This window comes from Notamacropus eugenii, chromosome 1, assembly GCF_028372415.1.
Source record: "Notamacropus eugenii isolate mMacEug1 chromosome 1, mMacEug1.pri_v2, whole genome shotgun sequence".
In the NCBI taxonomy this organism is placed as follows: Eukaryota; Metazoa; Chordata; class Mammalia; order Diprotodontia; family Macropodidae; genus Notamacropus; species Notamacropus eugenii.
In genome coordinates, this window is record NC_092872.1 from 260,899,843 (window position 1) to 260,922,252 (window position 22,410).

Here is a 22,410-nt window from a genome sequence, read left to right on the forward strand (position 1 = left end):
CCAAAATCTACAGCTCAGGTGGACAGTGATGAGGGCATGCACCACAGTTGTGGTAATGTCCATGGAGAGAATTAAAACCTTTACAACTTTTATTGACTTTGGTAACACCATCCCTTGTTATGAGGAAGCTAGATAGCACAATGGATAGGGTGCTAGACTAGAATTAGGAAAACTTGCATTCAGATTCCACTGGGGGACACTTACTAGCTGAGTGACTCTAGACAAGTCACTTTATCTCTCTGCTTCAGTTTCCTCATTTGTAAAGTAGGGATAATAATAGCACCTACAGCCCAGGGTTGTTGCATCAAATGAGATAATATTCGAAAAGACCTTTTACAAACTTTAAATCACTATAGAAATGATAGTCATTATCATCTTCATCATCATTTTGTACTTGTGATTGATTTACTGAACTCAAGCGTAAGCCTTCACATTTACCCCTGTTAAATCTTCTCTTACAGCCTGGCCAGTCTTTTAGCCTGTCAAGGTCTTTTTGGATCCTTTCATGCAGTGGTGGGTTAGTTATCCCTTCTAGCTTTTTGCCAGCTGCCAATTTGATAAGAATGCTCACTGTGACTTCTAAAGTTTTTCCCTGGGTGCTGTGGGAAACCTCACAAAATGAAATGAAATGATGATCTAAATTCACATAGACTCAAAATATACTTAGCTCCTAATTTCCTAATTTCACCTGTCACAACAGAGAGAAATGAATGAAAAAGCATTTACTAGGTACCATATACTGTGCTCAGCATTGAGGATACAAATACAAAGAAATAACACAACTCCTTCCCTCAAGAAGCTTGCCTTCTAATTGAGGAAGATAATATATGCATGGGAGTGGTAGCCAGGGGAGTTTTAGACAGGGAATGATGTTGTGAGTCATAGGGCAATGGACTGACACATCCTTCCAGGAGCAGTAGTATACATTTGCTTCTTGTTCCAGAGCTAGGGCTGGAAAGGGTAGGATATCCATAGCAGCATGGTATGGAGATGACTGGGAAGGGCATGATGGGCCTGGTTCTGGGCAAGAGAAGGTGACTGTTCACCAGTCAGAGCCTAGAATCCTGGGGTGGGGGTGGGGGCGCCCAAGGTATATGTGGGGACAACTGGAATATATTGTTGTCTTTCTGCCTACTTCATTCAGTCATACATGGAAGATACTGTGGTAGATACAGAGTTACTGCACCTAAAGAGTTTATAAGTTAGTGGTTGTGGTGGGGGAGGGTATGTATTTGGATGTTTCCTACTCATCCTATATTATTTCCATTCCTTCTGCAACAATCCTTGTTCTGGCTTTCATCAACTTTCATGTGAATGATCACAATAGATTCCTAATTGCCTGGCCTCCTGTTCACCTATTCTCCAAAGCTTCCTGCTGCCAAGGCAATTTTCATAAGGCAAAGAAGTTTCTCACTGCATTATTTCCATGCTCAAGTGACTCTCCCCTGTATACATAATACCAATAAACTCTCTATCCCCCAATCTTAGCCTGCCCTCTTGTCTCTGGGCCTTTGTTTATTGTTACCCTTATCTAAGTGATGTCCTCCACATTTCTGTCAAAGCCCTTCCCTTTCTTTAACGTCCATGCCATCTGCCACTTTCTTCAAGAAGCTTTTAGAAATGTTCTAGGATATCTCAAATTTCCTCTTGCCCTCTGTATGGACTTCTCCTTTGCACTTAGCACTCTCAGTCTTATTATTTGTGTCCTCTTCCTTAGGATCATAGAGTTATTATAAACTCTTGGAGAATGACCTCTGTATCAGATCTTTGTATCCTTAGTAGTAGCACAGTACCTTGAAAAGAGTAGAGATTTAATGTTGGTTTAATTAAATTATATAAGTTGCTTCCTCCCCCTCTCACCATCCATGCCCCACCCCCCACCCCCATTAGATTGTACATTATTTGAGAATAGTCTTTGCCACATCAGCCTTTGCATCCTTACTACTTTGCTTATGACAGGTGCTTAATAAATGTTTGTTGAACTGAATTAAACTGGATTACGCTTATATAGAAGGAGGCTAAAATGCAGGTGGTAGATTTCCCCATTTATTTTCTTCTCTAGGCTCCTCCCCATTGATATAAACATTCATTAATGTAAGTAACTATAGCCACATTTAGGTCAATCTATGACAACACACAAAGACATTGGGAATATGACAATAAAACTAATTTTTTTCAGGTCTTGAAACACTGTGTATTTCTTTTTTTTTTTTTTAAATCTATGCACTTTATTTTTGTTTTAAATTAAATGTTATTTTTTTCAACTATTACATTTTTTTCTCTCTCCCTCCCACTCTCAAAACAACCCAAAAATCTGTTATAACAAATAGAGATAGTCAAGCAAAACAAATTTCATATTGGTCATGTTAAAATATGTGTTCAATTCCACATGATACTATATATTTCATTAATACACATTTAAGTTGACTTGGTCTGAACTTAGGAAAGGGACATAGGTTCTGTAAAAAACCTGAAATCACCAAAAGCACAGAATGCATAGGAATAATGACAAAGAAGCTAAATGATTTTATAGTTGTGGCACTGAGGATTTTCAGGAAGTCCTGACAAGAAAACTTAAGAAAATATCTACTTTAAGGTATTAAAGAAGTAACAAAAGAACAAATGTTATTATTACATATTAGAACATATTGTACAGAAATATTTCTAAAGTTAATTACATCTTAATTTGTATTTATGAAGTCACTTTGAAGTTGGGCATAAGACTATTGAGCAAAACCCAAAGGTCTACAAACTACAAAAAGACCAAAGACTGAATGGGTCAGAGAACAATGACTCAGGTACATCAGCAGTAAAGATTTTCTGACTGATTCAGACCTTGGCTTCTCTCCTGAAGCTAACAACAAGAATATCAATTAGCGCCAAGAATGATGTACTTTCCTGCACGGGGCACTGTCCATTAGACATAGGCACAAGATCATTATTACATTTTGTAAGGCCCACCAATAGTGATCAGCCAGGTCCAGATTTAAACCAATGACCTAGCAGTAAAATGCTTCATATCTTGTTACCAGGCTTCAGAGCCATCTGGTCCCTAAATATGTAAACTTCCAAATCATCCAATGCCAAGTGGCTAAACATAGCGAAAGGATTTAAAATATAACCTGATCTGACAACCTAGGTATCAAACTAACTTTGGCCAAATTAGTCAAGCGGTGACAAATAACAGAGCAGTTTATCATACTAGAATACATGCTTTCTTTATGTCAAGACAGAATAATTAAGGTTAGATGTATCTTTTATCTAACAGGATCTAAAGATAGTTATTAGAAGAGGCAAGATATCTGGATTATAAAGGGAAGACCGCAGTTAAGGTAAGTGATTTGAAGAAGAGAGATCTAGTGAAGCTAGTAGTGCCATTAAAAGAGTTGGAAACTTCAAAATCTTATTATATTCCTTCAGCACATGTCATATAGGATTTCAATGTACTTAATTTTTGTTGTTATGATGATCACTTAGGACTAAAGTAGACATAAGGTACTGTACTAATTTTAAAAATTCATGACATTGAGTAATTAATTATATTAGTGATATTACATATTATCACTGTAATTTGCACTTTAAAGCTTTTTATTGTCTCTTTATTAGTTATTCTGCATGAGAACCATGTGAACAGATTGCTTTAATATTTTGATTTTATAGATAAGTCAACTGAAGTATAGGGAGGTTAATCTACCCACCCATAGCTGTAAAGTAGCTCAATAGAAGAAGAGAGATGAGAGTATAAAATTTTTATTTTCTCTTAATGTAATATTCATTTAATTTGTTTGTTATATGGAATTATTTTGGTGCATTGGTGATATGAGTATCACCAATTTCAATGTCTTTGTTTTTAAAAATGAATTTATCCTTATCCTTTACTGAATCATAAGATTGCAGAATCCTGTTGAGAGGCAAAGCTATAACCAGAGGTTTAGGTGCCCAATACCACTAGAAAGATATAAATAAACTTTTAAAGGCAAATTCAGTTAAGGGGAGGTGGAAAGAGATACTGGAACATGGACCATCGTAAGCAGAGATCTTTAGCTTCTTTCTTTAATTATTCTTGATAACCAGGTGCTTAGCTGATTCAGAAGGCGTTAAGTTCTGTTAGCACCCCCTAAATTTGGTGCCCTGAACAAAGCCCTGTTGACCCTGCCCTAGTTCAGGCTCTCTTAGAAGGGAATTAAAGGATTATCTGATCTAACTTTCTTCTTTTACAAACTGAGGAAACTGAGGTCTAGAGAGATAAAGAGACTTGCTCAAGGTCACCAGGCAGTAAATGGCAGAGAGCTGGTCTTCTAATTCAAAACCCATTATACTTTTCTCTATAGTATGATGCAGGCCATCAGCACATACTCTAAAATTAAATTCTCTAGTTTAATCTGTTCTATTTTACCACTCACTATGTGAAAGGTTCTAATAAAAAATCTGAGTTAAGTCTGATTTCCAAATATATAATATGGTCTCAAAAACATTATAAACATGAAAGTACTAAATGAGTGTAAGCTATTATTATTAAAATGATTTGAAAAATTAAAGTACTATATGTCAACAGGGCTCTTCCAGGAGAATTCAGTATAAAAAAGTCTTGTGTTCAGTACCTTTACATTTTCTTCCTCCATCATCAAAACAACTTCCTGGGACGTCACTAAGAAAAAAGAGGGTCTCTCTCAACTTATCACAGAACAGTGAAAAGAATATTAGCTTTAGAGTCAAAAGACCTGGGCTCATGTCTCAGTCTGCTCCTTGCTACATATGTGATCTTGGGCAAGTCATATAATCTGAGACTCCATTTTGTCATGTGAAATGAAGGGGCCGTGCTAGATTACCTCTATGTTCCTTCTAGCTCTAAATCTATGCTTTAAAGCTAGAAACCACACTAAATCTTTTGGAACATCCTGTACTTTTGATTAGTATGTATATATTGCCTTTCCTTTAAATCTACTTCTTTTACTTTCCAAAAATGCCCCTAAAAGAGATTGTAAGGTTTTGGTATAATCTAAATAAGAGAGTTCCTAATAGGAAGAAACTATTTGCCTGATCAATTACAGAAGTAATAGATTTTAAAAAGGTTCTTATCAATCTTTAGAAGAATTTTTCATCCCATATTCATTCATTCACTCATTTATTCAATAACTATTTATTGAATGCCCACAATGGGCAAGGCACTGTATCAGATATTATGGAGATATAAAGAAGGATAAAATTTGGGAACCTACCTTCAAGAAGCAATAATATGTATAAATGATACCAAATAACCGTAACACAATGTAAAATGATATCATTACAACAAAAGACGTACAAAATATGAAGGGTCAAAAGGAAACATCCAAGATTACCACGCAGTAAAATTATAACTCACCAAAAAAAATTTATTAAATATCTAGTTGTAAGTGGTTCTGTACTAGCAATATCACTGAACAGAAAGGGCCTCTGCAGTTTCTTCCAACTCTATTGGTTCCAAGTCTATGAAATCTCAAGGCAACAGGATATGTTGCATTCCCATCCTGAAGAACTGAGTAGAGTTTCATCTGGTGATAAGTATAGTTGTGAAATATAACAAACTATTACAAACTCTTCTATTTTTGCCTCTGCCTCATCTTAAAAAGGATGGGAGTAGCTAATGATGATGAATAGATATGTAAATTAAAAGATGTGACTTTCCTTTTGTTCTTCCTACTTAACGATATAAATCATGAGCCACTTCCTCCACTTGATGTCACAAAGTTCCCATATCCCACAGATCTTGGATAATCTGTCTCTGAGGATTTAAACCTTACAAACGTAGTTGCATGAAGAGGAGAGGCTTATGGTCATTACTATTAATGGAGAGCCATAAAACCAAAACAAAGTAGAAAACATAGAAACCAGAGCCAAAAAAAGTTAGAAGAGACAAAAATAAGTAATGATGGAAAACAGGAAATGCTTGAAAAATTCATGTCTATCTCAGACACAATATATTACAGATATAATCCTTTACCATGGTGAGTACCAAGAGAGTTGTGGGCAGGCTTGCCATCATATCCCTTGCCATCCATGAAACTACCCTGCCACTCCTTTCTGACTGTAGCTTAAGTATACCGTGCACTATTAATCTTCAAACTGCCTCTTGCTCTGCAACAGCTTATATATGCATCTCTTGAGACTTTTCTCAAATCTCTAAGGCAGTTCTACATTCCCTTTCCTACCTAACACTCATCCAAAGCAACGGCCTCCCAACCCCGGCCTCTGGAATTAGTCAGGACTGGTTTTTTTCCATTTAAGTGTAACAATGAGTGAAGGGAGGGGATCCAAAAAGGGTATGCCTGATCTCTCTGCCATCTTATTTCCTAGGTTCCCACTTTCCGTGATAAGTTGAACACCTATAAATTTTCTCCAGAGAGACAGAGAGCTTTCCTTGCTTTGTCTTCCTTAGCCTTCATTTCAGATCTGTCGGTGCCAGAGGGCACAGGCTGCCGGCTTACCTGGGCAGTGATACCAGTGAGGACTTCCCTTCACTCTTGCTAAACAGAATTCCACTCCACCACCTAAACCAGGATGTGGGTCTCTTCCCCACCAACTGAAGGCAGCAAGGGCTACAGTGGCGAACTGCACTCTTCTCCTGCTAATTTTAGGCTGCTTCCTCATGCTGCTGCCATGGGTATCAGAGTATATGGTTCCCCTTGGAGCAGCTATTTTCTCTCATGAGCCTCATTTGTTTATTTTCGCCCCTCATCCTGATATATGAGGCTAAGCCATTTCATAAAACAAGGGAATGCTGGGGTTTTAGATCTCTACTATGTGGATTTGATTAAGAAGACAAAAGTTTAAATTGGATTTTAGTTTTGCCCTATAGGATTCTAATTTGTAGGATGCAGGTTTCCAAGTCATTTCTGGGAAGCTTGTGGATAAAAATGTGGATATTTTCAAAGTAAAATCCAAAACATGACCACTACCATGAAGATTTCTTCAAAATACACATTTGTTGTGCAATACATATAGCAAGAACCTTTAATTTCCTGGGTGGCCCCCTAGAGACCAAGGAGATCATAAAATGTCCACAGCTTAAAGTGTTAGGGAGTTGCCTGAGAGATTGTTCAGAAAGACTGAGTGAATTATTGATCATTTATTGACCAAATATTGGCATACATGGTCCCACAACTAAATGGTATCACTGAAGCAGTGAATCCAGGATAGTTCTATGTCCAGCATTCTATCCCCTAAGCAAAGTTTTTTCTCACATGGGCTATACAAAGGTAGAGATATGTCATTCATGAAGTCCTAATGAAAATTCATACAGAGACAATGGATCATTGATTGATTCACTCTGTTAATAATTATTATGAAACTATGTATGGAAAACTTCTGGTTAAGATGGCAGTTTGAAGGGTCACAGGGGTGCCTATCTCCCCAACATATACTCTAGCAAAGATCTAAACAAAGGCACTAGATTGAATGATTAAGAAGTTAAAAAAGAAACAATGATAAGCTCTTTCATACAGTCAAGCATTCTACAAAATTACAGCCAGAAGCTTGAGGACTCTAGGAAAAGGGTCCCTCCAGGGAAGCTGGAGAAAACTCAGGAAAATAAAGCAGAAGTCTGTTGGTCCTCTGACCCAGAGTCATTCAAGAGGTATCTGAAACCTGAAGAACTCTTTACCAGGTGATAAGAACCCTTAGATTTCCCTGATGAGGAAGCTCCTAAGGAAGGGTCAAATCCAACGGATTCTGATTACAGGGGCATCTTGAAGCAGGGAGTACTTTGACTCAGGTGCTCCAGAGGGATCTGAAGACCATAGTAATTCAACCTAGGATGTTGCAGGGGAGCCTGAATCCAGCAGCACTTTCAACCCACAATCCTGTGTGGCCCAAGCCCCCAGGACTCTGACTTAGGAAGATCCAGAAAGACATGAAACCAGCCAGTACAGACACCAACTTACATGAAGTGAGACAGAATGAAGAGAGTAGAACTAGAAGAACAATTTATATTAGAACATCGTAAAGACAGTACTTGGTGACTGTTGTTCTCTTGCTTTCGCTAAAGTCCTAATCTAAAGTATCAACCTTATTATAGGTCTATCGTCTGGAGAGCTACGTGGCACAGTGAATACAACACTGGGCCTGGAATCAGGAAGACTCTTCTTCCTGAGTTCAAATCAGGCCTCAGATACTTAATAGCTATGTGACCCTGGGCAAGTCACTTAATCCTCTTTGCCTCTGTTTCCTCATCTGTAAAATGAGCTAGAGGAAATGGCAAACTACTCCAGTGTCTTTGCTAAAAAAAAAAATCCAAAATGAGATCATGAAGAGTCAGACACAACTGAAACGACTGACCAACAGCTGGCTTGCTACATTTGGAATAAGCTATCATTAGCTTAGTAACAAGATGATTAATTTTTTTCAATGCCAAATTATTTTTTATTCCTAAATGTAATTTTTATGCTATCTTTTCAACTAACTAGCATGTATCTTCTCTCCTACCTTTCCCATTGAATAAAATAAATAAAAGAAAAAGACAAAACAAAATATAGTCAAGCAAAACAGTTTTACATTGAAGGTATCCAAAAATATAAGTTTCATTCTGTATCTTAAATCCATCAGAGAAGGTGGGTAGCATGCTTCATCATTGGGGCTCTTAAATTATGGTTAGTCATTGCATTGATCAGGGTTTTTAAGTCTTTCAAGGCTGTTTATCTTTACAGAATTATACTTATTGTTTAAATTGTTTACCTGGTTCTGCTCTCTTCACTCTACCTCAATTTATACATCTCCCATCTTTTCCTGAAATCATTCCTTTCATCATTTCTTATAGCACATTAGTATTCCATTACATTCATGTACCATAATTTGTTCAATTTCTGAATTGATGGGTACTCCTTTAGTTTCCAATTCTCTGCCACCACAGAGATCTGGTGTAAACATTTTTACATATATTCTTCTTTCTTTGGAGTATAGATCTAGGAGTAGTACATGCAGGGTCAGAGAGTATGCACCATTTTGGGACTTTTAGGACACAGTTCCACATTGCTTTCCAGAATGGGTAGACCAAGTCATGGCTCCACTAAGAGGGATTAATTCAGCTGGCCTCTCATATCCTCTCCAATAGTTGTCTTTGGCCATTTTGTCATCTTTGCCAACGTGATGAATATGAGGTGGAACTTCAGAGCTGTTTTAATTTGTATTTCTCCTATTAATGGTGATTTTAGAGCCTTTTTGCATACCAGGCTACTTCCCAGTTTTCCCAGTAGTTTTTCTCGAATAGCGGGTCCTTACCCCAGCATTTGGTGTCTTTGGACTAATGAACACCGTGCTTCTATGGAGGGAGGAGTAGGTGACCCTTTCCACCTGTAAATCCTACGATCATAAGTTGTGAGCTGGAACAATTATCCTACAGAATATATTATGGGAAGCAGAGGCAAATTTTGACCTGTAATTTCTGAAACATAATAATGACCTATAATGAATAAGAAATGGTGACAGGTGAGAAGACACTGACACACACATAAAAAGTTAAATATACAGGCCATATCTCCCCTGCTGGACAAGAAATCCTATAAGGAGCACATTTTAATGATCTGCTTTGCTTCATAGGCCTGGTAAATGACAACCTACAAATAGAGTAGAAGTGACAAATAAGCAGCAGCAGGACAATAGCGCTTCAGTTCAGAGGAAAGCGAGGTTCCTGTGGGCACCATGGGTCTGGAAGGCTTCAGGGAGAATAAATAAGTCAGACTTGAAGGTGTGTTGCTTCAGGAATAGTAGTTTGACCAGCCTGGCTAGAGCAGAGGATTCCTTTGGAGCAGTAAGAGGATACATGGTTGAAAAGTAGTTTGGAATCAGATTGTAGAGGCCTTCAGTGGTAACTTGCAGAATAATGAAGGAGATATAGAAGTCTCTGGAAGGGCCACAGGATGAAGAAATTTTCAAATGAGCAACATCTAAACATGCAAAGAAAGGTTTGCATGATAAATTTAAATTAAAAAAAGTTTTCATCAATCAGAAGAAAACTTTCTGTTTGCTAATCCTATTGGTCACTAAGAAAGACCCCCTCCCAAGAAAAAAGTCAATCCCTTCTCTTTTTTGTTTTCTCTAATACATATTCAGTAAAAGATTACATAACTAATCCACACACTTAGGGAAATTAATCCCCTTTTGATGATCTTAATTTTGATGTTTCTTAGCACTTGGCACAATTCTCCATCCCACTGTTTCATAGGATTACTAATTTCTAGTTAGCCTGCTGTATCTATGGATTAGTTGGGAGAAGTTTAAAGCTACCCTTTGATCAGTGAGAACTTTAGCATGCTGTGTACTGCTTTCCTTAAACGATTAAACTGGTGAATTTGTCTGTTCAAAGTGAACAACAGTATAACTTCAACTTACCTCTTCACAGACCTGTGTTTATTTGCAAGTAATTTTTATTTTTTTTAAATGAGGTACAAACATGCAGCTCAAATTACATGACATTTTTCCTGGACAAATATTTCCGTTGTGTTAATGTGCTTAAATTGTCTTCGGGAATGTGAAGGTGGCAACTATAATTTGTCTTTTAGGAATGCTCTGTCCTTTCCTGGTCACTCTTGCTTAAATGTTTTCCTTGAGGCTATCAGATCTCATATGGAGATTACAGGAACACATTGCTCAAATGCTAATGAAAATCTTCCCATAAAAATGTTAGTATTTTATCTATTTCTAGCTGTCAGCTGTCATGAAAATCTTTTTCATTTTGGCTAAGGAAAGGAACAGCCAATTTTTTTTTTAAAGTTTGCAAACAGACAGTGTGTGTAAAGGTAATCTGTAGCCTGAAGGTATAAAGGAAAAGGTAAAACATTGTCTCTCAGTGGATTTCAGGGCAGAATTTTTCACATTTTTCCATCTCTTTACCTTTTAACATCTTTACAGCAATTGCAAGATGTATACAAGTGACTGCCACATCAGGCATCAAACTTCAGGAATATGTTATATGTTGTTTTTATATTATGTCCCCCTTATAAAATAAGAAATAACAATCTCATAGAACGCCAAACAAAGCTTTTAATATGCTGGCCAGTTATTTAATGATGATGCTGTGAATAATACTTGAGCAAAGTGACCGTAATTAAAGTTAACACTAGTCCTGTACCTATTTGAGAAAAGGGACCTACTGGAAAGTTAAGGTCTCAACATTTACTTAACAACTGTTAGGTTATTTATTTGTTGTTGTTTAGTTGTTTCAGTTGTGTCTGACTCTTCGTGACCCCATCTTGGGTTTTCTTGGATACTGGAATGGTTTGCCTTTTCTTCTCCAGCTTATTTTACTGATAAAGAACTGAGGCCCACAGGGTTAAGTGACTTGTCCTAAGTCACAAAGCTAGAAAATGCCTGAGGCCTGATTTGAACTAATGAAGATGAATCATCTTAACTTCAGGTCTGGTACTCCATCCATCGTGTCACCTTGTTGCCCCAGATTATTTATACCATTTGAATCAAGCCATTTGAATAACCTTGGAATGAACTCCTGTCTAAGGAATGAAATAAAGTGACCAACATATATTTAATATTACTAATAGTGAAATTAAGACTTCTCATCTTCAAATGACTTTATAAGGCTACTTGATTCCCAATGAACAGCCAATGGATAAATCTATTTATTATGGAGAAGTATACCTGATACAGCATCAAAAGTTGTTTCCTTCTCTTTGCAGGTATTCTAAAACTTATTGTTCTTCAAGAGGACAAAATTTCTGCAGTCTTTGGTATGATAATAACAGTATTATTATTTATATGTTCAATTACTGATATGTTCATTATTCATTAACATTTATTGTTAACATGCTCGCTGTGGGTAGCTTTTTGGTTTCACAGTGTAATGAATAAATTATCCTACTTATAGATTACCTGATCCTGTAATTTTCATGTTTTCTATTTGGATTCCTCTGTTCCACAAATCATACCGACTTTTTTCTTTTCAGTGGAGTAATGACTATAATAATGGCACTTTGGATTCAAATGTATGAACACATCCCCCCATGCAGGCCAAGGGACTCATTGCATCTGAGTTTTGAGCTTAATACTTGTTAAAATGCTCCATGAACGATGAGGATAGAAACTGGAAAAGAAACAAAGACAGCTATAAGAAAGGGAGTAGTATCAAAACTGTTCTTGCTTCTACAAGTGTTACTTTCCCAAGAAATACATTTGAGGATAACTGATTCTGATAACCAACTCATAGAAATACTATACTAAAAATAATAATTGTTGTGGACGAGAGGATAATAAAATATACAAAGCAACCTACTAAAAATATATGCCAATTTTAAACTGTGTTTTTAAAAAAGAGATCCAGGTAAGGAAATGATCCTTTTAACCCTTCCCTCAGACTCATTGATTCCTGTTCTCTACATATCCAGAAAGAAGATGACAATGAAATGATTATAAATTGTGGGAGGAGAGGTGGAAAAGTAAAAGAAAAGAATCATAAAATTAGAAATTTTTAGATCAAGAAAAGAACTTACACATTATCTAAACCACCTGACTCGTTTCCAGAGGAGAAAACCAAGACCTGGAAAATGATGAGCTTTGCCCAAAGTCACAGACAGTAGCAGAATCAGCACTTGATGGTAAGCGTCCTCATTTCCAGTCCAATGCTCTTAGAAGGAGAAAATCATGAGGTGGGAAGTATGGAGCTAAAGGAGGTGAGCATAGTTGCAATACACAAGTAAAAGCAGGCTGGGAAAGTTCCCATGATTACCAAGCCAATAAATCGAATTTCTAGTAAAGAGAGTTCCATTGTTGGTTCCTCTTTTTTCCTTACACGAGTTCAGGAGGAATGTTATCCCATAGGCCACCAAGATAACAGCTCTACAGTACTCTACCCCTGGACTGGAAAATCACACTGGGCCTCAAATTGCTTTAAGAAAGCAAAAAAAAAAAGACAAGAGGTAATTATATTCTTTAAAAGGAGAGAAAAAGGGAAATAGTTTTCAATATTTATTTTGACTCTTATATGATAAAAATAACCATCCCTACTTAATGAATTGATTAGTTTTTGTTTAGTAAAGTGATTAAAGCATTAGACTAGCTCATTACTTATTTTCATAATATTTTTCTGTCTTACTCAGGAGAATTTACCTGCTCCCCCCCTCCCCCTTTAATTTTGGTGCCAAGACCCTTGAGCTTTCTGGTTTGCCAGACCACAATCTAGTTGTCGTATTAATGAATACTCATTAACACAGAATATTCAAATTTGAAAGATGGGCTACTGAAAAAGTTGCCATATTTCATTTTTGGTAAGGATCTGTAATTTTGTTGGTATGGATGCTCCCTCTACTGATGCAAATTGCAAGCTCTTTGAGAGCTTGGTATAGTCAATCCTTATCTTTAGCAGGGGTGCCTGCTAAATGCCAAGAAAACATCATGAAAATCAAGAACATGAATGTTGAAACACTGAACCTGTAGGAAATAGGGGGTTAGTTTCCTACCAAACACTGTAATCTTTCACAAGAGACTGCAGATTTCTGTACACAATTCTTTATAACAAAACATGAATTCTGACTACATGTACTTTTCCTAACATAGTAACCATGAAATAGTCTGTAAGATGTAATACACAAAATAAAACTGTTAACATATAAAACATTTTTCTTCCTAGTAATTCCCTAGTGCTAACATGTCAATAAAATAAATTGATTTTAGGCAATATTCACTTTTCATAACACATGAAATCTACAGTACCCTAAATATTATACAGTAAGTAAAATTCTTAAAACTAAAAATTTTTTTACCTGAAGCTTACCTTCTACTGTGTTAGATGGTGGTGTGAAGGCCTTGTTATTCTGTATAGGCTGTAAACCTCTTTTCCTTGGCTGCCATATGAAAACCAAGGGAAGGGGTTGCTGGAACTTTAACTGCTGTTGGAAGATGAAGAGAGTGGTGAGGTCTCAACATTATCTTGGAGCCCAAAGGACTTGCACCATGTGTTGGGGGCATAACTGCAACACAAAACTTGAGTTTTAAAGGCAAATAATGAAAATATGCAACAGATGCTTGAGGACCTCTTTATATTACAATGGCAGGGTGAACAAGACCATGAAGTGCCCAGTAGGATACCAGCTACTCCACAAACGTGCACAAATCTCCTCTCTTATTTTTTCCTCTACTGTACATAGCCACAAATGTTGGAGGTTGCAAACTCAAAAGTGAAAATGAGGTTACTAATAAAATCACAGTCACCAAGGCTAAAGGCATCAGTGTTGAGACGTGATGGTAGATAGCTTTTAAGAGTTGCTGTGGCTAAAACATCGACCAAAGGGAAGACAACCTAGTGACAAGCCTCTCTGAACTCATATTTGATGATCTTTGGACAACAGACACTTGGTACATCAATAGGCCCATAAACAGAACTTGTCAACTTGACAGAACCTGCCAGAATGAGTACATTGCTGACAGAGCCTTAAAACTTGGTTCACCCTCATGCGATAATTATGGAGGCACATGGTGGGACATTAGTGGTGGATTTTCTTTTTTTTTTAAATTAATTTATTTAACTTTTAACATTCATTTTTACAAAATTTTGGGTTCCAAATGTTCTCCCCTTTTCTCCCCTCCCCCCACCCCAAAACACCAAGCATTCTAATTGCCCCTATCACCAATCTGCCCTCCCTTCTAACATTCCTCCCTTCTCTTAACCCCATCTTCTCTTTTGTTCTGTAGGGCAAGATAACTTTCTATACCCCATTACCTGTATTTCTTATTTCCTAGTTGTATGTAAGAACAATACTCAACAGTTGTTCATAAAACTTTTGAGTCCCAAATTCTCTTTCTCCCTCCCTCCCCACCCATTCCCTTTGGGAAGGCAAGCAATTCAATATAGGCCATATCTGTGTAGTTTTGCAAATGACTTCCATAATAATTGTGTTGTGTAAGACTAACTATATTTCCCTCCATCCTATCCTGCCCCCCATTGCTTCTATTCTCTCTTTTGATCCTGTCCCTCCCCAAGAGTGTTGACTTCAAATTGCTTCCTCCTCCCACTGCCCTCCCTTCCATCATCCCCCTCACCCTGTTTATCCCCTTCTCCCCTACTTTCCTGTATTGTAAGATAGGTTTTCATACCAAAATGAGTGTGCATTTTATTCCTTCCTTTAGTCAAATGTGATGAAAGTAAGTTTAATGTTTTTCTCTCACCTCCCCTCTTTTTCCCTCCACTGAAAAGTCTTTTGCTTGCCTTTTTTATGAGATAATTTGCCCCATTCCATTTCTCCCTTTCTCCTCCCAATATATTTCTCTCTCATCACTTAATTTCATTTTTTAAGATAAGATCCCATCCTATTCAATTCACTCTGTGCTCTGTGTGTGTGTTTGTGTGTGTGTGTGTATGTGTGTGTGCATGTGTGTGTGTGTAATCCCACCCAGTACCCAGATACTGAAAAGTTTCAAGAGTTACAAATATTGTCTTTCCATGTAGGAATGTAAACAGTTCAGCTTTAGTAAGTCCCTTATGACTTCTCTTTGCTGTTTACCTTTTCATGCTTCTCTTCATTCTTGTGTTTGAAAGTCAAATTTTCTTTTCAGCTCTGGTCTTTTCATCAAGAATGCTTGAAAGTCCTCTATTTCATTGAAAGACCATTTTTTCCCCTCAAGTATTATACTCAGTTTTGCTGGGTAGGTGATTCTTGGTTTTAGTCCTAGTTCCTTTGATTTCTGGAATGTCATATTCCATGCCCTTCGATCCCTTAATGTAGAAGCTGCTAGATATTGTCTTATCCTGATTGTATTTCCATAATACTTGAATTGTTTCTTTCTAGCTGCTTGCAATATTTTCTCCTTGACCTGAGAACTCTGGAATTTGGCCACAATGTTCCTAGGAGTTTCTCTTTTTGGATCTCTTTCAGGTGGTGATTGGTGAATTCTTTCAATATTTACTTTGCCCTCTGGTTCTAGAATCTCAGGGCAGTTTTCCTTGATAATTTCATGAAACATGATGTCTAGGCTCTTTTTTTGATCATGGCTTTCAGGTAGTCCCACAATTTTTAAATTATCTCTCCTGGATCTATTTTCCAGGTCAGTTGTTTTTCCAATGAGATATTTCACATTATCTTCCATTTTTTCATTCATTTGGTTTTGTTTTGTGATTTCTTGGTTTTTCATAAAGTTATTAGCCTCCATCTGTTCCATTCTAATTTTTAAAGAACTATTTTCTTCAGTGAGCATTTCAACCTCCTTTTCCATTTGGCTAATTTTGCTTTTTAAAGCATTCTTCTCCTCACTGGCTTTTTGAACCTCTTTTGCCAATTGAGTTAGCCTATTTTTCAAGGTGTTACTTTCTTCAGCATTTTTTTGGGTCTCCTTTAGCATGGTGTTGACCTTCTTTTCATGCTTTTCTTGCATCTCTCTCATTTCTCTTCCCAGTTTTTCCTCTACCTCTCTAACTTGATTTTCAAAATCCTTTTTGAGCTCTTCCATGGCCTGAGCCCACTGAATATTTATTTTGGATGTTTGGGATACAGAAGCCTTGACTTTTACATCTTTCCCTGATAAGCATTGTTCTTCCTCATCTGAAAGGATGGGAGGAGATATCTGTTCACCAAGAAAGTAACCTTCTATGGTCTTATTTTTTTTCCCCCTTTTTTGGGCATTTTCCTAACCAGTTACTTGACTTTTGGATCCTTTGTCAAGAGTAGGGTATACTCTGATAATCTGTAAGATGTTCCTCCAAGGTGGCACAATCAAGCGTGTACTGCTCTGGATGGAGAGAGGTATTTTTGTGCTCAGAATCTTAGAAGTTACCTCTCCACAGCCACCTGGCCTCCAGTTCCACCAAGTCAGCACTGGGGGCTGATTTTCAGATAAGCTGGATGGGCAGGGCCACCATTCAGTGTGAGACAAAGACCAGCTAGCCCAGGGCCTCCACCCAGGGCTGACGTTAGACTCAGCTCTTCAGTGCCCCCCAAGGTTTTTATGCTCCAACAATGGGGTGGTCTATGGGCTGCTGTGCAGCCTCTGTGGCTGCTGCCTGCTGCCAGAGCTATGGGAAGGCCCTTTTCCCTTCCTGACCAGCTGATAAACCCCTGTCACTTACCTTTGATGCCTGTGGGTTGAGGGATCTGAGGACCCCCTGCTGCTACTGGAGATTCCGCCCCGGAGGTGTCCTCCTCCCAGAGTTTTGTCGCACCGTGCCAGGAGGCCAAGGCTGGGCTAGGCTCAGCTCTGCATCTGGCGCAACCAGCATTTCCATGGACCTTTCAGGTCACTGTGGGCTGGAAAGCTTCTCCACTCTGTTGTTCTCCACTTCTGTTGCTCCAGAATTTTTTGAGAGTCCCTCTCTACAGGTATTTTATGGGCTGTGTAGGGAGACCTTGCATAAGTGTCTTTCTAGTCTGCCATCCTGGCTCTGCCGCCGGTGGATTTTCTTTTTCTTTTTTTTTAGTTTCGATGTCTTCCTTTATTTTTTTTTTTATTTATTTAACTTTTAACATTCATTTTCACAAAATTTTGGGTTACAAATTTTCTCCCCTTTTATCCCCTCCCCCCCCCAAACACCAAGCATTCTAATTGCCCCTGTGACCAATCTGCTCTCTCTTCTATCATCCCTCTCTGCCCTTGTCTCCATCTTCTCTTTTGTCCTGTAGGGCCAAATAGCTTTCTATACCCCTTTACCAATATTTCTTATTTCTTAGTGGTAAGAACATTACAGTTGATCCTAACACTTTGAGTTCCAACTTCTTTACCTCCCTCCCTCTCCACCCCTTCTCTTTGGAAGGCAAGCAATTCAATATAGGCCAAATCTGTGTAGTTTTGCAAATGATTTCCATACTAGTTGTGTTGTATAGGACTAACTATATTTCCCTCCATCCTATCCTGTCCCCCATTACTTCTATTCTCTTTTGATCCTGTCCCTCCCCATGAATGTTGACCTCGAATTGCATTCTCCTCCCCTGCCCTCCCTTCTATCATCCCCCCCACCCTGCTTGTCCCCTTATCCCCCACTTTCCTGTATTGTGAGATAGGTTTTCCTACCAAAATGAGTGTCCATTTTATTCTTTCCTTTAATGGAATGTGATGAGAGTAAACTTCATGTTTTTCTCTTACCTCCCCTCTTTATCCCTCCACTAATGAGTCTTTTGCTTGCCTCTTTTATGAGAGATAATTTGCCCCATTCAATTTCTCCCTTTCTCCTCCCAATATATTTCTCTCTCACTGCTTGATTTCATTTTTTTTTTAAGATATGATCCCATCCTCTTCAATTCACTCTGTGCACTCTGTCTCTATGTATGTGTATGTGTGTGCATGTGTGTGTGTGTAATCCCACCCAGTACCCAGATACTGAAATGTTTCAAGAGTTACAAATATTGTCTTTCCATGTAGGAATGTAAACAGTTCAACTTTAGTAAGTCCCTTATGACTTCTCTTTGCTGTTTACCTTTTCATGCTTCTCTTCATTCTTGTGTTTGAAAGTCAAATTTTCTTTTCAGCTCTGGTCTTTTCATCAAGAATGCTTGAAAGTCCTCTATTTCATTGAAAGACCATTTTTTCCCCTCAAGTATTATACTCAGTTTTGCTGGGTAGGTGATTCTTGGTTTTAGTCCTAGTTCCTTTGATTTCTGGAATGTCATATTCCATGCCCTTCGATCCCTTAATGTAGAAGCTGCTAGATATTGTCTTATCCTGATTGTATTTCCATAATACTTGAATTGTTTCTTTCTAGCTGCTTGCAATATTTTCTCCTTGACCTGAGAACTCTGGAATTTGGCCACAATGTTCCTAGGAGTTTCTCTTTTTGGGTCTCTTTCAGGCGGTGTTCTGTGGATTCCTTGAATATTTATTTTGCCCTCTGGTTCTAGAATCTCAGGGCAGTTTTCCTTGATTATTTCATGGAAGATGATGTCTAGGCTCTTCTTTAGATCATGGCTTTCAGGTAGTCCCCAAATTTTTAAATTGTCTCTCCTGAATCTATTTTCCAGGTCAGTTGTTTTTCCAATGAGATATTTCACATTATCTTCCATTTTTCCATTCTTTTGGTTTTGTATTGTGATATCATGCTTTCTCACAAAGTCCTTAGCCTCCATCTGTGCCATTCTAGTTTTGAAAGAACTATTTTCTTCAGTGAGCTTTTGAATCTCCTTTTCCATTTGGCTAATGCTGCTTTTGAAAGCATTCTTCTCCTCATTGGCTTTTTGAACCTCTTTTGCCAATTGAGTTAGGCTAGTTTTCAAGGTGTTAATTTCTTCAACATTTTTTTGGTTCTCCTTTAGCAGGGAGCTGATCTGCTTTTCATGCTTTTCTTTCATCTCTCTCATTTCTCTTCCCAGTTTTTCCTCCACCTCTCTAACTTGATTTTCAAAATTCTTTTTGAGCTCTTCCATGGCCTGAGCCCATTGGGTGGGCTGGGACACAGAATCCTTGATTTCTGTGTCTTTGCCTGATGGTAAGCATTGTTCTTCCTCATCAGAAAGGAAGGGAGGAAATGCCTGTTCTCCAAGAAAGTAACCTTCTATGGTCTTATTTCTTTTCCCTTTTCTGGGCATTTTCCCAGCCAGTGACTTGACCTCTGAATATTCTCCTCACACCCACCTCACCTCCTGATCCTCCCAGCCAGCGTTTGGGGTCTGAGATTCAAATGCTGCTTCCCGCCTTAGGGCTTTTGGTGGGGGCAGGGCTGCTATTCAGTGTGAGAATTAAGTTCAGATGGTCAGGTCGGGGCAGGGCAGCCTCTCAGGCTCAGTTCCCTCAGGGGGTTTATGCACAGACCTTCCACAATGGATTCAGGCTCCCGCCCGCTTGGGGAGCCCTGGTCTGCAGCCGCCTCTCAGCTTCTACCTCCCGGGGGGCCCGAGCCATGGGGGCACCCCACTCCCCTCTCGACCCGCCAAAGAGACTCTCTCACCGACCCCCGTCACCTGTGGGCGGAGGGACTTGTGTGGCCGCTGGAGATCCCGTCCCTGAAGCCTGCTTGGATCTTTTCCTCTGGGTGCCACGGCCGCGGCAGGGCTGCGCTCAGCTCCCAGTCCCGGCGCCCAGTCCGCAGTGTGAAGGACCCCCCGCGAGAGGTTTGCAGGTCCCTCTGGAACAGAAATCTCCCTCGCTCCAACGCCCCGTGGCCTCTGGGTGCAGAACTCGCCGTGAGTTACTTCCCTATAGCCGTTCTATGGGTTCCGGGTTCGGAGCTATGTGTATGTGCGTCTTTCTACTCCGCCCTGTGCGTCTTTCTACTCCGCCCTGGATTTTCAAAATATGATTAAATGATGGAGGTTGTATCATGTATTTTAAAGAAAGGTCAGGAATTTCAGTGTATGTTTATATGTGTTTGTCAAATCCTTTTGGCTCTCTTCAGCTTTTGCTTACTGGTGGATTCCTGTACAAGCTTTTATGTTTTTCATAGCGGTCCTCTCTGTTCATACATTTTAACCAAAGACTGGTACTAGACTGGTAAGGACAATTGGTTTGTTTTCGTTCCAAAGCAAAGTTGTGACCACCAATGAGTTTTTCAAATGTACAGACATGTAACAAAAATCCAAAGATGAGAAGCAGGTGATAATGGAGATATTACCTCATACTGTGACTATTTTCCTAGCAGAACATGAACATTTTGAGCAATCTTTGAACTTTATTCTTTGACTGAAAGTGATCAACAGGCAATGCATTATAGGTTCAAGTTGATCACTGGTTCAACCTAGACTACTGATATACTAAAAATAGATACAAGTATTAATGCCTATTTCAGAAAACATTAAAAATGTCTGCTTTTTTCTTTTAATTTTTTTGGGGAAAAAATACAGCTAATTAGAAAATAAGAATTTTGCTGACACTTCACATATTACAGACAGCTGACATAGCCATTTAAATATTTCACTTCAGTGTTAAGGATGTTAAACATAAACCTCTTTTGGAAACCAGTTGCCCTTTAACAACAAAGACAGCTATAAGAACTATATCTTTCATCCTTGGCATAAAAGGATTTTCATTCCTGAGGTGGATTTCTGTAGGATTACAAAGACAATTGAACACAGGGAAAGCCTAGTGGGTTTAGAATGTGAAGAGATATCTTGACAGTTATTTCCTTAATACCTCAGTGACCTTAGATACCCACCCTGCATAAAGCATGTAGATGATCTCTGAAGTTCCTTCCATCTCTAGATCCTATGGTCTTGAAAGAATAAGCTTAGATTCTCTCCTGGAAGGATTTCTTGGTTTTCTTGGAGAAGGGACAGGAACTACACATTAGTTACCTGGGAAATAAAGAGGGTGACTTAATTTTAACTGAAGAGACACCTGTGAGGTGGCCACTCTCTCAGTGAACTTTCCAGGGGTGCTGGTGTAGTTGTCTGTAGTGGCCTGAGCACAGAGTGGGGTCAGGAGGGTGGGGCCCCCATACATGCTTTGCTGTGTGACCCTGGGTAAGTCACTTCCCCCCATTTGCCTCAGTTTCCCAATGTGTTAATAACAGCACCTACGTTATATACACACTAGCTATCATCATGCCTCAGCCCTCCCTGTCTGCTGAACTGTTGGCACGACCTGCTCTTGACTCACAGCAGTCTTGTAAGGGCCCCACTTTTGTGCTCCCCATTTTAGTGGAGGGAAATTTTGTGGAATTGGATTTAGGGGTCAAAGGGCCCGGGTTCTGGGGAGCTCCGCGGGGGGCACCTGCCCGGGACACGGGTTAACTGCGTCACCTTGGATGGGTCACGTCTCCTCACCTGTAAAATGGGGATACTCGCAGCGGCGCCTCCCTCCCACCGGGTCAGATACTCTGTACAGAGCGCTATGGAGATGCGGGCCGTTATCCCCTGGAGGAGTTCTCTGTAAAGTGGGGGGAGGGGCCCCGCCTGCTCGCAAACCCACGCTTCTAAACAAACTTCCAGCAAGACCCGCGAAGGGCCCCGCCACGGCCGCGTCTAGGACGCACGCCCTCTGCGCCTTCTCCCGGGCGGGGGAGGGGCAAGGTGACGCCCCTCCCCCCTAGAGCCCCGCCTCCCCACGAGGAAGCCGGGAAGAAAGTGCTTCCGGAAGCTCTCCCCTCAGAAATCTCAAGTTATGGCAGGTTGGAAGGAGTTCAGGCTGTGCAGCCGGAGACCCCGGGTTCAAATGTCATCTCGGACCGCCAGGGGCCGGTGTGTAGCCTTGGCAAATTCACTTCTCGAAAAGAAAAATCGAACTGGAGGAAGTTGCTGGCCGGCCCTTTCAGGGCTGGCGCTAGGACCCAGAAGACCAGTACCTGCCTTGAATTCTCCCCCCTCGGCTTTCGGTTCCCACCTCTGACTCGAGGAGAGAGTAGGCGCCACGCATGCGCCTGGGCGTCCTGGGCCGGCCCTTCCCCCCCACCTCCTTCCTTCGGGTGGGGAGAGGAAGAGAGGGGGCGGGCCTTTGCGATCTTCCGCGCAGGCGCGTGGGGGCGAGGGAGTGAGCGGGAGCGCGCCCCTCCGCTCACTTCCGCCCGGCCGGGGCTCCGGC

General features: G+C 39.7%; 1 long non-coding RNA gene across 7 annotated transcripts; it reads right to left on the reverse strand.

The window, feature by feature from the left end:
• Positions 1 to 71: 71 nt before the first annotated feature.
• Positions 72 to 22,334, reverse strand: LOC140517495 (uncharacterized). 7 transcript variants are annotated; one of them, XR_011971605.1, is made up of 7 exons: positions 21,657 to 22,334; positions 21,047 to 21,185; positions 19,857 to 20,175; positions 13,754 to 13,868; positions 12,474 to 12,868; positions 11,857 to 12,067; positions 2,033 to 9,917 (listed from the first exon to the last, which is right to left on the reverse strand). It is a non-coding gene; the product is annotated as an uncharacterized lncRNA (long non-coding RNA). The 7 variants fall into 7 exon arrangements; XR_011971606.1 differs by lacking the exons at positions 2,033 to 9,917; positions 19,857 to 20,175 and adding an exon at positions 72 to 1,793 and having other exon boundaries at positions 21,657 to 22,303; XR_011971604.1 differs by lacking the exon at positions 19,857 to 20,175 and having other exon boundaries at positions 2,347 to 9,917; positions 13,754 to 13,949; positions 21,657 to 22,328.
• Positions 22,335 to 22,410: the final 76 nt, after the last annotated feature.